The sequence below is a fragment of the Hordeum vulgare genome, chromosome 7H, assembly GCF_904849725.1.
Source record: "Hordeum vulgare subsp. vulgare chromosome 7H, MorexV3_pseudomolecules_assembly, whole genome shotgun sequence".
Lineage (NCBI taxonomy): Eukaryota > Viridiplantae > Streptophyta > Magnoliopsida > Poales > Poaceae > Hordeum > Hordeum vulgare.
The window spans coordinates 87,591,691-87,603,703 of NC_058524.1; positions in this window are offsets into that span (position 1 = coordinate 87,591,691).

The window sequence follows — 12,013 nt, forward strand, 5'->3', positions numbered from 1 at the left end:
CGGTTAATAACTGGAATTTATTAATTTCCGAAAATTCCTATTGACTAACGGGCCTAACAAGGGGCGCAACTTACTAAAATGTGCTGGGGCGGGGAATAGGGAGGCTTACCGGGTGGGCTCGGCCCATGCAGACTGAGGCGGAGGCGGCCTGGCGAGGGAGGCCGGTCGGGCCTTGGGGCGATTGGGCCGGCTCGGCGCCAACTGGGCCGCGCGGCGGAGCGAGCGGCTGGGCCGGGACGCGCTGGAGCAGACAAGGCCCACGTGGGGCGAGGGCGCTACTGGCCTGGATCGGCCGAGGGGCGACTGGGCCGGCTCGGCTGGAGGTGGGCCTGGGGGCGCGGCCCAGCCGAGAGGGGCACTGCGCTCGCGTCATCCTCCCGATCCCCAGACGAGGCGAGGGCAGCACAACGACGGCGGGAGCACGGCCGGCGGGGCTTGGGGTTCGCCGGGGAGACCGCACGGAGATGGATCCGGCGCGGGACCACCGGATCTGCTCGCCGGCCGGCCGCATCGAGGCCTCCATGGCAGCGGGCGCTGCTCTGGCGTCCGAGGTGAGGCGGCTCTCCAGCGAGTTGCAGGGGCGCGGCGGAGGAGCTCCGGCTGCCGGCGAGGGCTGGGGTCACAGGGAGGCACGGTGGCGACTGGGGGGCGGAGGCGGCCGGGGACGCACGGGGGCCGAGGACGGCGGGGCTCCGGCCGGCGACGGGAGGCAGCGCGACAGGGCTGCTGCTGCGGGCACGGGCGGCGGCGGCCGGATGGGCTCGGCCGGGCCCGATCTGGGCCTGGCGGGCCGCGGCGCAGGGAGGGGAGAGAGGGCAGGCTGCGAGGTGGCGGCTAGGGTTTGGAGCGGAAAACGAGGAGGGATTAGGGGGAGGCTGTCCGAAAATTAGAAGGGGTCTATATATAGGCAAACGGGGGGCTCGGTTAACCGGAATCGCGCTCCGGATCCAACCGCGAGGTCGGATTCGGACGATTCCGAACGCGGGTATGGGTACGCGGCCGTGTAGAGGGATTATCCGAAGACGAGAGGGAGAACGGGCGGCGCGGCACAAATTTTTAAAACACCGACAGACGTCCGACGGTAGACCGAATACGATGCCGCTACGGTCGACCGTTCGGGTACCAGACGAACTCCGATCGCGACGAAACTTGACAGGCGGCCTAGCTACATTACAATAAGACCGCACGCCAAATCTCAACCCGATCAGAGGAAGTTTTTCGCACGCTTTTAAAAACAGGAACTTGACGATGCCGCGGCGCGTGCGAGTGCGGTCGGACTCAGAACGGACAACGACGAGAACCCGCAACTAACAACGGATGCAAGTTTTGAAAACTGGCGGCAACGGAGATGCCGATGCAATGCTGATGATGCGCATGATGCGATGATGATGCGACAAATAAAATAAGCCACACGATGAAAATGTAAAGAGAGGGGAATCTTCTAGAACATCGGTCTCGGGCTGTCACATACGGCAACCGGCAGGAGCCATAGGGTTGTCATTATACTAATGTTTGTGCTTGCACATACGTTTACTATTTTGCTAGGATGTAGCTTTAGTAGTAATAGCATGAGTAGCACGACAACCCCGATGGCGACACGTTGATGGAGATCATGGTGTGGCGCCGGTGACAAGAAGATCGTGCCGGTGCTTTGGTGATGGAGATCAAGGAGCACGTGATGATGGCCATATCATGTCACTTATGAATTGCATGTGATGTTAATCCTTTTATGCACCTTATTTTGCTTAGAACGGCGGTAGCATTATGAGGTGATCTCTCACTAAAATTTCAAGACGAAATTGTGTTCTCCCCGACTATGCACCGTTGCTACAGTTCGTCGTTTCGAGACACCACGTGATGATCGGGTGTGATAGACTCAACGTTCACATACAATGGGTGCAAAACAGTTGCGCACGCGGAACACTCGGGTTAAGCTTGACGAGCCTAGCATGTGCAGACATGGCCTCGGAACACATGAGACCGAAAGGTCGATCATGAATCATATGGATGATATGATTAGCATAGGGATGCTTACCACTGAAACTATACTCAACTCACGTGATGATCGGACTTGAGCTAGTGTAAGTGGATCATGAACCACTCAAATGACTAGAGAGATGTACTTTTTGAGTGGGAGTTTAGCGTATAATTTGATTAAGTTAAACTCTAATTATCTTGAACATAGTCTAAGTCCACTTTGAATATATTTGTGTTGTAGATCATGGCTCACGCGACAATCACCCTGAATTTTAATACGTTCCTAGAGAAAGCTAAGTTGAAAGATGATGGAAGCAACTTTGTAGACTGGGCTCGTAATCTTAAGCTAATCTTACAAGCTGGGAAGAAGGATTGTGTCCTTAATGCTGCGCTAGGAGATGAACCACCCGCTACGGCTGATCAGGATGTTAAGAACGCTTGGTTAGCACGTAAGGAGGACTACTCAGTAGTTCAATGTGCAGTCTTGTATGGCTTAGAACCGGGACTTCAACGTCGCTTTGAGCGTCATGGAGCATTTGATATGTTCCAAGAGTTGAAGTTTATCTTTCAGAAGAACGCCCGGATCGAGAGGTATGAGACCTCCGATAAATTCTATGCTTGCAAGATGGAGGAGAACTCGTCTGTCAGTGAACATGTGCTCAAAATGTCTGGGTACTCAAACCGTCTAGCTGAGCTGGGGATTGAACTCCCGCAAGAGGCTATCACTGACAGAATCCTTCGATCACTGCCGCCAAGCTATAAAGGCTTTGTGTTGAACTACAACATGCAAGGGATGAACAAGTCACCCGGCGAGTTGTTTGCGATGCTGAAAGTCGCAGAGTCTGAACTCCGTAAAGAGCATCAAGTGTTGATGGTGAATAAGACCACTAGTTTCAAGAGAAACGACAAAGGCAAGAAGGGTAATTCAAAGAAGAGCGGCAAGCCTGTTGCCAATCCGACGAAGAAACCCAAAGCTGGACCTAAGCCTGAAAGAGAGTGTTACTATTGCAAGGGCATGGGTCACTGGAAGCGCAATTGCCCCAAGTATCTGGCAGATAAGAAGGCGGCCAAAGAAAAATCAGGTTGTTGAGGCATAATTTATGCCTAAGTAATTTTGGTGATTGATGACAGTACCGTACAGGACTAATCGTGTGTGTCAAGGTTTCAGGCAACATTCGTCAACGGCACAAGACGGCACGACTCCTCTCTTCGGGAACGGAAGCACGGCGCTATCCTAGATTCTCTTCATTTGAGTCATAGGAAAGCCGTACTATTAAGAGGGGATCCGTAGTGGAAAGGTTTGGGTGGAATCTATCTTTGCACACGCACACCTCTATTTTCTCCCTTTCCTTTATCCTTGGAGCGGCCCTCGCCGGTGTGTTCTTTGCGTCTCGGCAAAATGGTCCCCAGCGGTAGTACCGCTGGTCCCAGCGGTAGTACCGCTGGACTGCCAGCGGTAGTACCGCTGGCTGGCGGTAGTACCGCTGGCCAGCGGTAGTACCGCCCCTGGTCAGCGGTAGTACCGCTCCAGGTGCCCTGTTCCACCTACCTAGCGGTAGTTCGTGGACGGACCCTTTTGCGAAGACTTTCTCGGCGGTAGTAGTGTTTTTGCACTACCAAGGGCCAGCGGTAGTACCGCTGGTTCCAGCGGTAGTACCGCTGGAAGCCCCAGCGGTAGTACCGCTGGTTCTAGCGGTAGTACCGCTGGAAGACCCAGCGGTAGTACCGCTGCTTCCAGCGGTAGTACCGCCAGCCAGCGGTAGTACCGCTCCTTCCCAGCGGTACTACCGCTGGATCTCGGGCAGAGAGTGGGAAAACGGTCTGAATTTTCCCCCCACTATATAAAGGGTTCTTCTAGCTGAGGAACCCTATCTCTTACCTCTCTAAGCTCCATTGTTGCTCCACAAGCTTAAAAGTGCCCGATCTCTCTCCCTAGCCAATCAAACTTGTTGATTCTTTAGGGATTGGTTGAGAAGGCCTAGATCCACACTTCCACCAAGAGAAAAGTTGATTCCCCCACCTATCCCTTGCGGATCTTGTTACTCTTGGGTGTTTGAGCATCCTAGACGGTTGAGGTCACCTCGAAGCCATATTCCATTGTGGTGAAGCTTCGTGGTCTTGTTGGGAGCCTCCAAGCTTTGTGTGGAGTTGCCCCAACCTTGTTTGTAAAGGTTCGGTCGCCGCCTTCAAGGGCACCTATAGTGGAATCACGGTACCTTGCATCGTGCGAGGGCGTGAGGAGAATACGGTGGCCTTAGTGGCTTTTTGGGGAGCATTGTGCCTCCACACCGCTCCAACGGAGACGTACTTCCTATCAAAGGGAAGGAACTTCGGTAACACATCCTCGTCTCCATCGGTTCCACTTGTGGTTATCTCTAACCTTTACTTTGTATTTGCTTTTCCTTGTGACAATATCTTACTTGTCTTAATAGGTCTTGTTGATAGCTTCTATAGGGGTCACCTCTTCGTCATATTATTTGTGAACCCGTATAGTGTTTACCTTAACTTGTTAAGATTAATTAAAAAGTGGTCGTTGTGTATTCACCCCCCCCTCTAGCCAACCATATCGATCCTTTCAATTGGTATCAGAGCCACGTCTCTTTATTAAGGGTTTAACCACCCGAAGAGTATGGAAGGCGAAGAGGAAGTGAACCATGGGCAACCCGAGGGCATGGACTTGACTTCGGTCACAAGGGACGACTTGAATTCGGCTATGGCAGCCCTCAAGACGTCCTTGACGAGCGAAGTCAAAACCATGCTTAAGGAATTAATTGATGGTCTTAAAAGTTCACCCGAACCGGCTTTAGTGGTTAAACCCACCATTTTCGATTCGGAGGCCAACTCCTCTAAGGAAGCGGCTAAAGTTATGCAACCTGCTTCACCTCACGAAAAGGATGGGACTGGAACACATGCCTCTGTTCCACCTCCCATGACTTATGGAGGACCCGTTCTCGCACCTCGTCTTAATCCTGTTGGTCCTCCTCCTAAACTTGTGAAAGGTGACTTTGCTAACTGGGTATTTTCTATTAAGTCTCATTTGAATCACAGCTCAACAAACTTGTGGAGAATTATTGAGCAAGGATATTACCCCCATGACCCAAGCAACCTCACTCCAAGAGAAGATGCAGACAATCAATATAATCACTCTGCGCTGTTTATCCTTCAGTCTGCTGTGCCACCTGAAGATCTTCCCCACTTAAATCCCTTCACATTGGCCAAGGATTGTTGGGAGCATATTATGGTGTTGTATAAGGGAAGCTCAAGTATTCAACGATCCAACTATGAAGTCATACTTGATCAGGCCGATGAGTTTGTGATGAAGGAAGAAGAGGACCCTCGTGATCTCTATCGGAGGGTGATGGCTATTGCCGTTGCACTAAAGGATCATGGAAGTAAGGATGTGGATGACACTTGGGTCAAACGCAAGTTTCTCAAAGCCATCATGCCTTTCAACAAAGCCATGTCATCTGTCATTCGTCAGCGGCCAGACTTTCACTCTTTGTCTTCCAGTGAAGTGTTGGATGAGTTCATTGCAATGTCAATCATGAACGAAACAGCCGACAATGCACTTGCTCGTGTCCGATCAAAAACCACTTCACCCAAACTTGCGTTGAAAGCAAGAGTAATGCTTGAAGAAGAAGAAGAAGATGAGGAAGAGGAGAGCTGCCCGGAAGACACAAAGTATGCCTATCATGAGCACATGGCTCTTGCATCAAGGCAATTCTGGGGAAATAAAAGGAACTCAAGACCAACCTTCAACAAGAACAACTCAAGTGGTTTCAAACCCAAACAACGAGTAAGGACATGTTATAACTGTGGCAACGTGAGTCACTTCGTGGCAGAATGTCCATATGAGAAAAGAGAAGACAATGGAGGCAAGCTCATTCGCAAAGACAAAACCAAATCATTTCCAATCAAGAACAACTTTGTGAAGAAACCTCACCCAAAAGGAATGGTGGCCCTGGAGGAGTATCCTTCTGATGATGATGATGATACAGTGGCAACGACAACTGTTGCTATAGCCACTACCCCTTCCCAGAAGGTGTCTCTCTTCAACGCCCCCAACGAGAACCACATCACCAAGTGCCTCATGGCAAAAGGTACCAATCAGGTAACTTCTATCATTAAGACCAACATTACTTCTGCTCCTTCATTGTTAAATTGTGTAGAAGATAGTGATGTTGGAGAACTTAATGAGCATGATCTTGATAAGTTTCTATGCACTATTAAGGGAGAAACCAAGAAGCATTTTGTTGCTCTCTTGGAACAACTGGGTGAGGCCACTGACCTTATTGAGTCTCATGAGGAGACCATCTCCGAGCTTCATGGACATAGTCGTGACTATGCCGATGAAATTGCCGAATTATCTAGTACTCTAGAAGAAGAGCGCACTCTTCGTTTGGCTCTTGAGGAGTCATATAACGATGACTGCACTAAAATGCAAAAGAAACTGGATCATGATGTTGTTCTTACTCGCATGCTTAAATCTGAAAAATATGCTCTTGAGGTTGGCCGTGACAGACTCAAAGAAGAGTTTGACATACTTGACAAGGCCCACAAAGCCTTGAAAGGTGCTCATTTCGCTCTGAAAGAGTCTCATGATCAACTCCAAGCAAAGCTTACCAAGGAGATCTCTACTTGTCCTCCCTTTGTGCTGATTGATAATACTTGTGCAACTAACCCTTGTTGTGAGCATGTTCATCTTGTGGAAGAAAATGCCAAGTTAAAGGAGAAACTTGAGAAGGGCCTTGTGTCATGCAGACAAGGTGAGAAGAGTCTGAACGATCTCTTGAGCACTCAAAAGGGTGTTGTAGGAAAGGAAGGAATTTGACTTACCTCCAAGTCAAAAGGTAAAAGAAAGAACAAGAGCAAACGATCTCTCACCCTCATGGACATCTTTGTCAAGGAGGGTGAGGGGACTCAGAAGGTGAACAGGAACAAGGTGGACTATGGGAACCTCAAGAAGGGCAAAGCCGCTCCTACTAACACAGCCGGCAAACTCAATTCCTCTTATGTGTTATGTTGTGCTAGTGATGGGCATGTTTATGCCAGATTTATTGGTTCCTATGATGAAGATATTGAATGGGCTATCTGGGTTCCTAAGACCCTTGTCTCTAACATGAAAGGACCCATTAAAAAATGGGTACCTAAAACCAAGCCTTGATCTATTGCAGGAGTTTGCTTCCGGTGGGGTGTCATGGTTGCTCGATAGTGGAGCAACAAATCATATGACCGGAAGCAAGGACTTAGTGGTGGATGTGCACCCTTCTCCATCTATGCCCACCCATGTCCAATTCGCTGATGCATCCTCGTCAAAGGTATTGGGATTTGGTAAGGTGGTCGTCTCTCAAGATTTGTCTATTGAGAAGGTCATGCTTGTTGAGTCTCTTGCCTACAATTTACTTTCCGTTTGTCAACTTGCAATCATGGGTTTTTCCACATTCTTTAATATTCACACTGCGGTCCTCCTAAGGAGCAAGACTCTTAAAGTAGCCTATGTTGGACATGTCGAAAATGGTCTCTATGTGGTAAACTTTTCAAAGAGACCCACTAAGACTGCGACATGTCTAATGGCTAAAGTTGACGTGGGCTGGCTTTGGCATCGCCGTTTAGCTCATGTCAATATGAGGTCTTTGCAAAGTCTTTTGACAGGGGACCATGTTCGTGGACTAACAAATGTGAGCTTTTCTAAAGATCGTGTTTGCAGTGCTTGCATTGAAGGAAAGATTCATGAAACTGCTCATCGTCCAATAACTCTTATCTACACTAAGAGGCCATTGGAACTTCTTCACATGGATCTGTTTGGTCCTCCAACATTTGATAGTCTTGGAGGCAGAAAGTATTGCTTAGTCATTGTTGACGACTACTCAAGATATACCTGGGTATATTTCTTCAAAAGGAAGAGTGAAACTCAACAAACAGTCATCAACTTTGCCAATGAAGCGCAACGTCAACATGAAGCAAAGATCTTGATGATTAGGAGTGACAACGGCACCGAGTTCAAGAACTATACCCTAGATGAGTTTCTAGGTGATGAGGGAATAAAGCACCAATATTCTGCACCATATACCCCTCAGCAAAACGGCGTGGCAGAAAGGAAGAACCGGACCTTGATAGACGCTGCAAGAACAATGATGGCAGAATTCAAATCTCCATACAACTTCTGGGCAGAGGCCATCAACACAGCATGTCATGCGTCCAATCGTCTCTACATCCGCAAAGGCTTGAACAAGACTCCGTATGAGATTCTAACTGGAAACAAACCCAATCTCAAGTACTTCCGGGTATTCGATTGTAAGTGTTTCATTCTTAAAAAGGGAGCTCGGTTAGCTAAATTTGACTCTAGAGCACATGAGGGTATCTTTGTTGGTTATGCTACAAACTCTCATGCTTACCGTGTCCTCAACAAGTCCACCGGACTAATTGAGGAGACGTGTAACGTGGAGTTTGACGAAAATAATGGCTCCCAAGTGGAGCAAAGTGGTCTTTGTGATATAGGTGATGAAATTCCTCCCGAAGCCATAAGAAGAATGGGGATTGGTCAAATACTCCCCATTGAGGAACCCCTTATGGCCGAAGGAGAAGGACAATGCTCTACTCAAGTGGAGCCATCACCCCCACAAGCCCCACACGCTTTCGATGAACAAAGAGAAGACTCTCAACAAGTTGATCGAGCTCTCGGTCAAGATCAATTGCCTAACAATGGTGATATGCCCACTCAAGCACTACCCCAAGACCTTGAACCAACACGAGATCAAGATCAAGAGCAACCACTAATACAAGATCAAACTAGTGAACCTGCTCAAGTTGAAGGACAAAGTGATCAGGAGACTGTCTCACAATTCCCTTCTGGAGCTCCAACAACCGGCTCAAGACGCAAGGGCAAACAAAAGATACAAGTCGATGCTCCCCTGTTATCTAATGAAGAACTCTTGGAGCGTCGAGCAGCCAAGAATGCGAACAAGCTGAAAGCCAAGTCACATCTTATGAAGAATGTTCTTGGTAGTTTAAAAAGGGGAGTATCTACCTGTCAACAACTTTGGAATTATTGTGAGCATCACGCGTTTGTCTCGTATTGTGAACCTCAACAGGTACAGGAAGCGCTCGATGATGAGGATTGGCTTATGGCCATGCACGAAGAACTTAACAACTTCGAGCGCAACCAAGTATGGGATCTAGTGCCACGACCAACGAAGGAACATAATGTCATCGGGACCAAATGGATATTCAAGAACAAGCAAGATGCAAATGGAATTGTGATTCAAAACAAGGCAAGATTGGTGGCTCAAGGCTACTCCCAAGTCGAGGGTATCGACTACGGTGAAACCTTTGCCCCTGTCGCTCGTCTAGAATCTATTCGCATGCTACTTGCTTTTGCTTCTCATCATAACTTCAAATTACAGCAAATGGATGTGAAAAGTGCATTTCTTAGTGGTCCTTTAAATGAGTTGGTATATGTCAAACAACCCCCGGGATTCGAACATCCCAAGCTCCCCAATCATGTGTACAAACTCAATAAGGCACTCTATGGTCTTAAACAAGCCCCACGCGCGTGGTATGAGTACCTTACTGAGTTGTTACAAGATCGTGGGTTTGAAATTGGGAAGATTGATCCCACTCTTTTTACTAAGAGGGTTAAAGGGGATTTGTTCATATGCCAACTATATGTTGATGATATTATCTTTGGCTCTCCTAACATTTCATTCAATGAAGAATTTGCTGCGCTAATGACTGAGAAGTTTGAGATGTCCATGATGGGAGAGTTGAAGTTTTTCCTCGGATTCGAGATTAAACAAGGTCTAGAAGGGACATTCATCAAACAAGCCAAGTACACTCAAGACATGCTCAAACGGTTCGAGCTCGAAGATGTCAAACCGGTCAAGTTTCCCATGCCAACCAGATGCAAGCTTGACAGTGATCCCAATGGTAAAGCAGTGGATCAAAAGGTATACCGCTCCATGATTGGATCCCTCCTTTACCTTTGTGCATCTAGACCGGATATTATGTTGAGTGTAGGGATATGTGCACGGTTTCAATCCGCACCAAAAGAAAGTCATTACATGGCTGTCAAACGAATCTTTCGATATTTGGCTCATACCCCAAACTTTGGCCTCTAGTATCCCAAAGGAGCAAACTTCAATCTAGTTGGCTATTCTGACTCAGATTGGGCTAGAGATTGTGTGGAGAGGAAGTCAACATCTGGAGGATGCCAATTCCTTGGTCGCTCTTTGGTAAGTTGGTCTTCAAAGAAGCAGAACTGTGTCTCCTTATCATCCACCGAAGCTGAGTATGTGGCAGCTGCAAGTTGTTGTGCACAATTGCTATGGATGAGGCAAACTTTAAAGGATTATGGTGTCACTTGTGACAAAGTGCCTCTTCTATGTGACAATCAAAGCGCCATCAAGATTTCCCTCAACCCAGTGCAACATAGCAAAACCAAACATATTGATATTCGTCATCACTTCATCCGTGAACATATCAAGCTAGGTGATATTGAGGTTCACTTCATTCACACTGAAGAGCAACTTGCAGATATTTTCACTAAGCCTCTAGATGAAGCAAGGTTTCGGGAGTTAAGGCATGAGCTAAATATCATTGATTCAAGTAATGTGGATTGAAACTAGGCATGTTGCACCTCACTTCGCATTCCATTTTGGTCTAGATGTAGGCATGGACATAGGGGGAGTGTTGTTCTCTCAATGAACTGTCCCTCCCCTCATTATGCATAAATCAATCTAGTCTTTCACTTTAGCCATTGTCAAATGGCACTTGTGCTTCAAAGACGAGCATTGGTCATGAACCCAAGGATAATTCTTCGCGGTGTCATACCATTGTCTCAAACATAGGTGGCCTCGGCCACCGCCCCTCCATCCTCTCTTGCGTATAAAGGAGAGGATATACAATGACAAGTCGGTACTTTTTCTTAGAAGTCATCCCTTTTTACTCACTTGTCATGTGCCCAAGTTTTCCTGCTTTCCTTAGCCGTGCTGAAACATGTACAACGGTACTACCGCGAGGGTAGCGGTACTACCGCCAGGACCCCAGCGGTACTACCGCCATGTGTAGCGGTACTACCGCCAGGACCCCAGCGGTACTACCGCCATGGGTAGCGGTACTACCGCCAGAGTTCAAAATCTAACTCGGCCGGCCGGAATATTTCTAAGGTTTCGAGGGGGAGCGGTACTACCGCCAGGGGGAGCGGTACTATCGCTAGGTAGCGGTACTACCGCTCTAGTCCAGCGGTACTACCGCCAGGACAGCGGTACTACCGCTGGACCCCAGCGGTACTACCGCTGCCCATACCGCTTGGGCTATATAAAGGGAGGGGGAGCCCGATTTTCAATCTGTTTCTTCTTCCTCGCGGCTCCTCCCTCCCCTACCCCGAAAACCCGCTGTTTGGATCTTTCTTGGAGGAGCTCCCTCTTCCCGTTGGTGTGGAAAGGCTGATTTACTTCTTCTTCCTCCTCCAAAGTCATGAATCCCGGTAACAAAAGCTCCTCCCCTCTTCTATTTGGTTGTTTTTCGTGTTCTAGGGTTAGGAGCATTGGGGATTGCATTCATCTTGTTGATCCAATGGCTTGTTGCTAAGATTGCTGCCGTGGTTTAGGGTTTCATCGTCTTAGATCGGATATTTGAACCTTTTTTTTATTAGATCTAAAACGTGCTTTCTCTTGCCTATGCATGTTTGTACCTCGTGTTACTATGTGTTCCTTTTGACAATAGGGCTGATGTATACGTATTAATGATTATATTCAGTCCATGCCCTAGAATACGAGTTTTATATGTCTAGATCTGACAGTCAAACCCCCAGCGGTACTACCGCCAGGGGGTAGCGGTACTACCGCCAGGTCCCGGCGGTACTACCGCCAGGACCCGGCGGTACTACCGCCAGGACCCGGCGCTACTACCGCCAGGGGGTAGCGGTACTACCGCTATGACCCCCAGCGGTACTACCGCCAGGACGAGCGGTACTACCGCCAGGACTGACGGTACTACCGCCAGGTGTGGCGGTACTACCGCCATGAGCATTCACGGT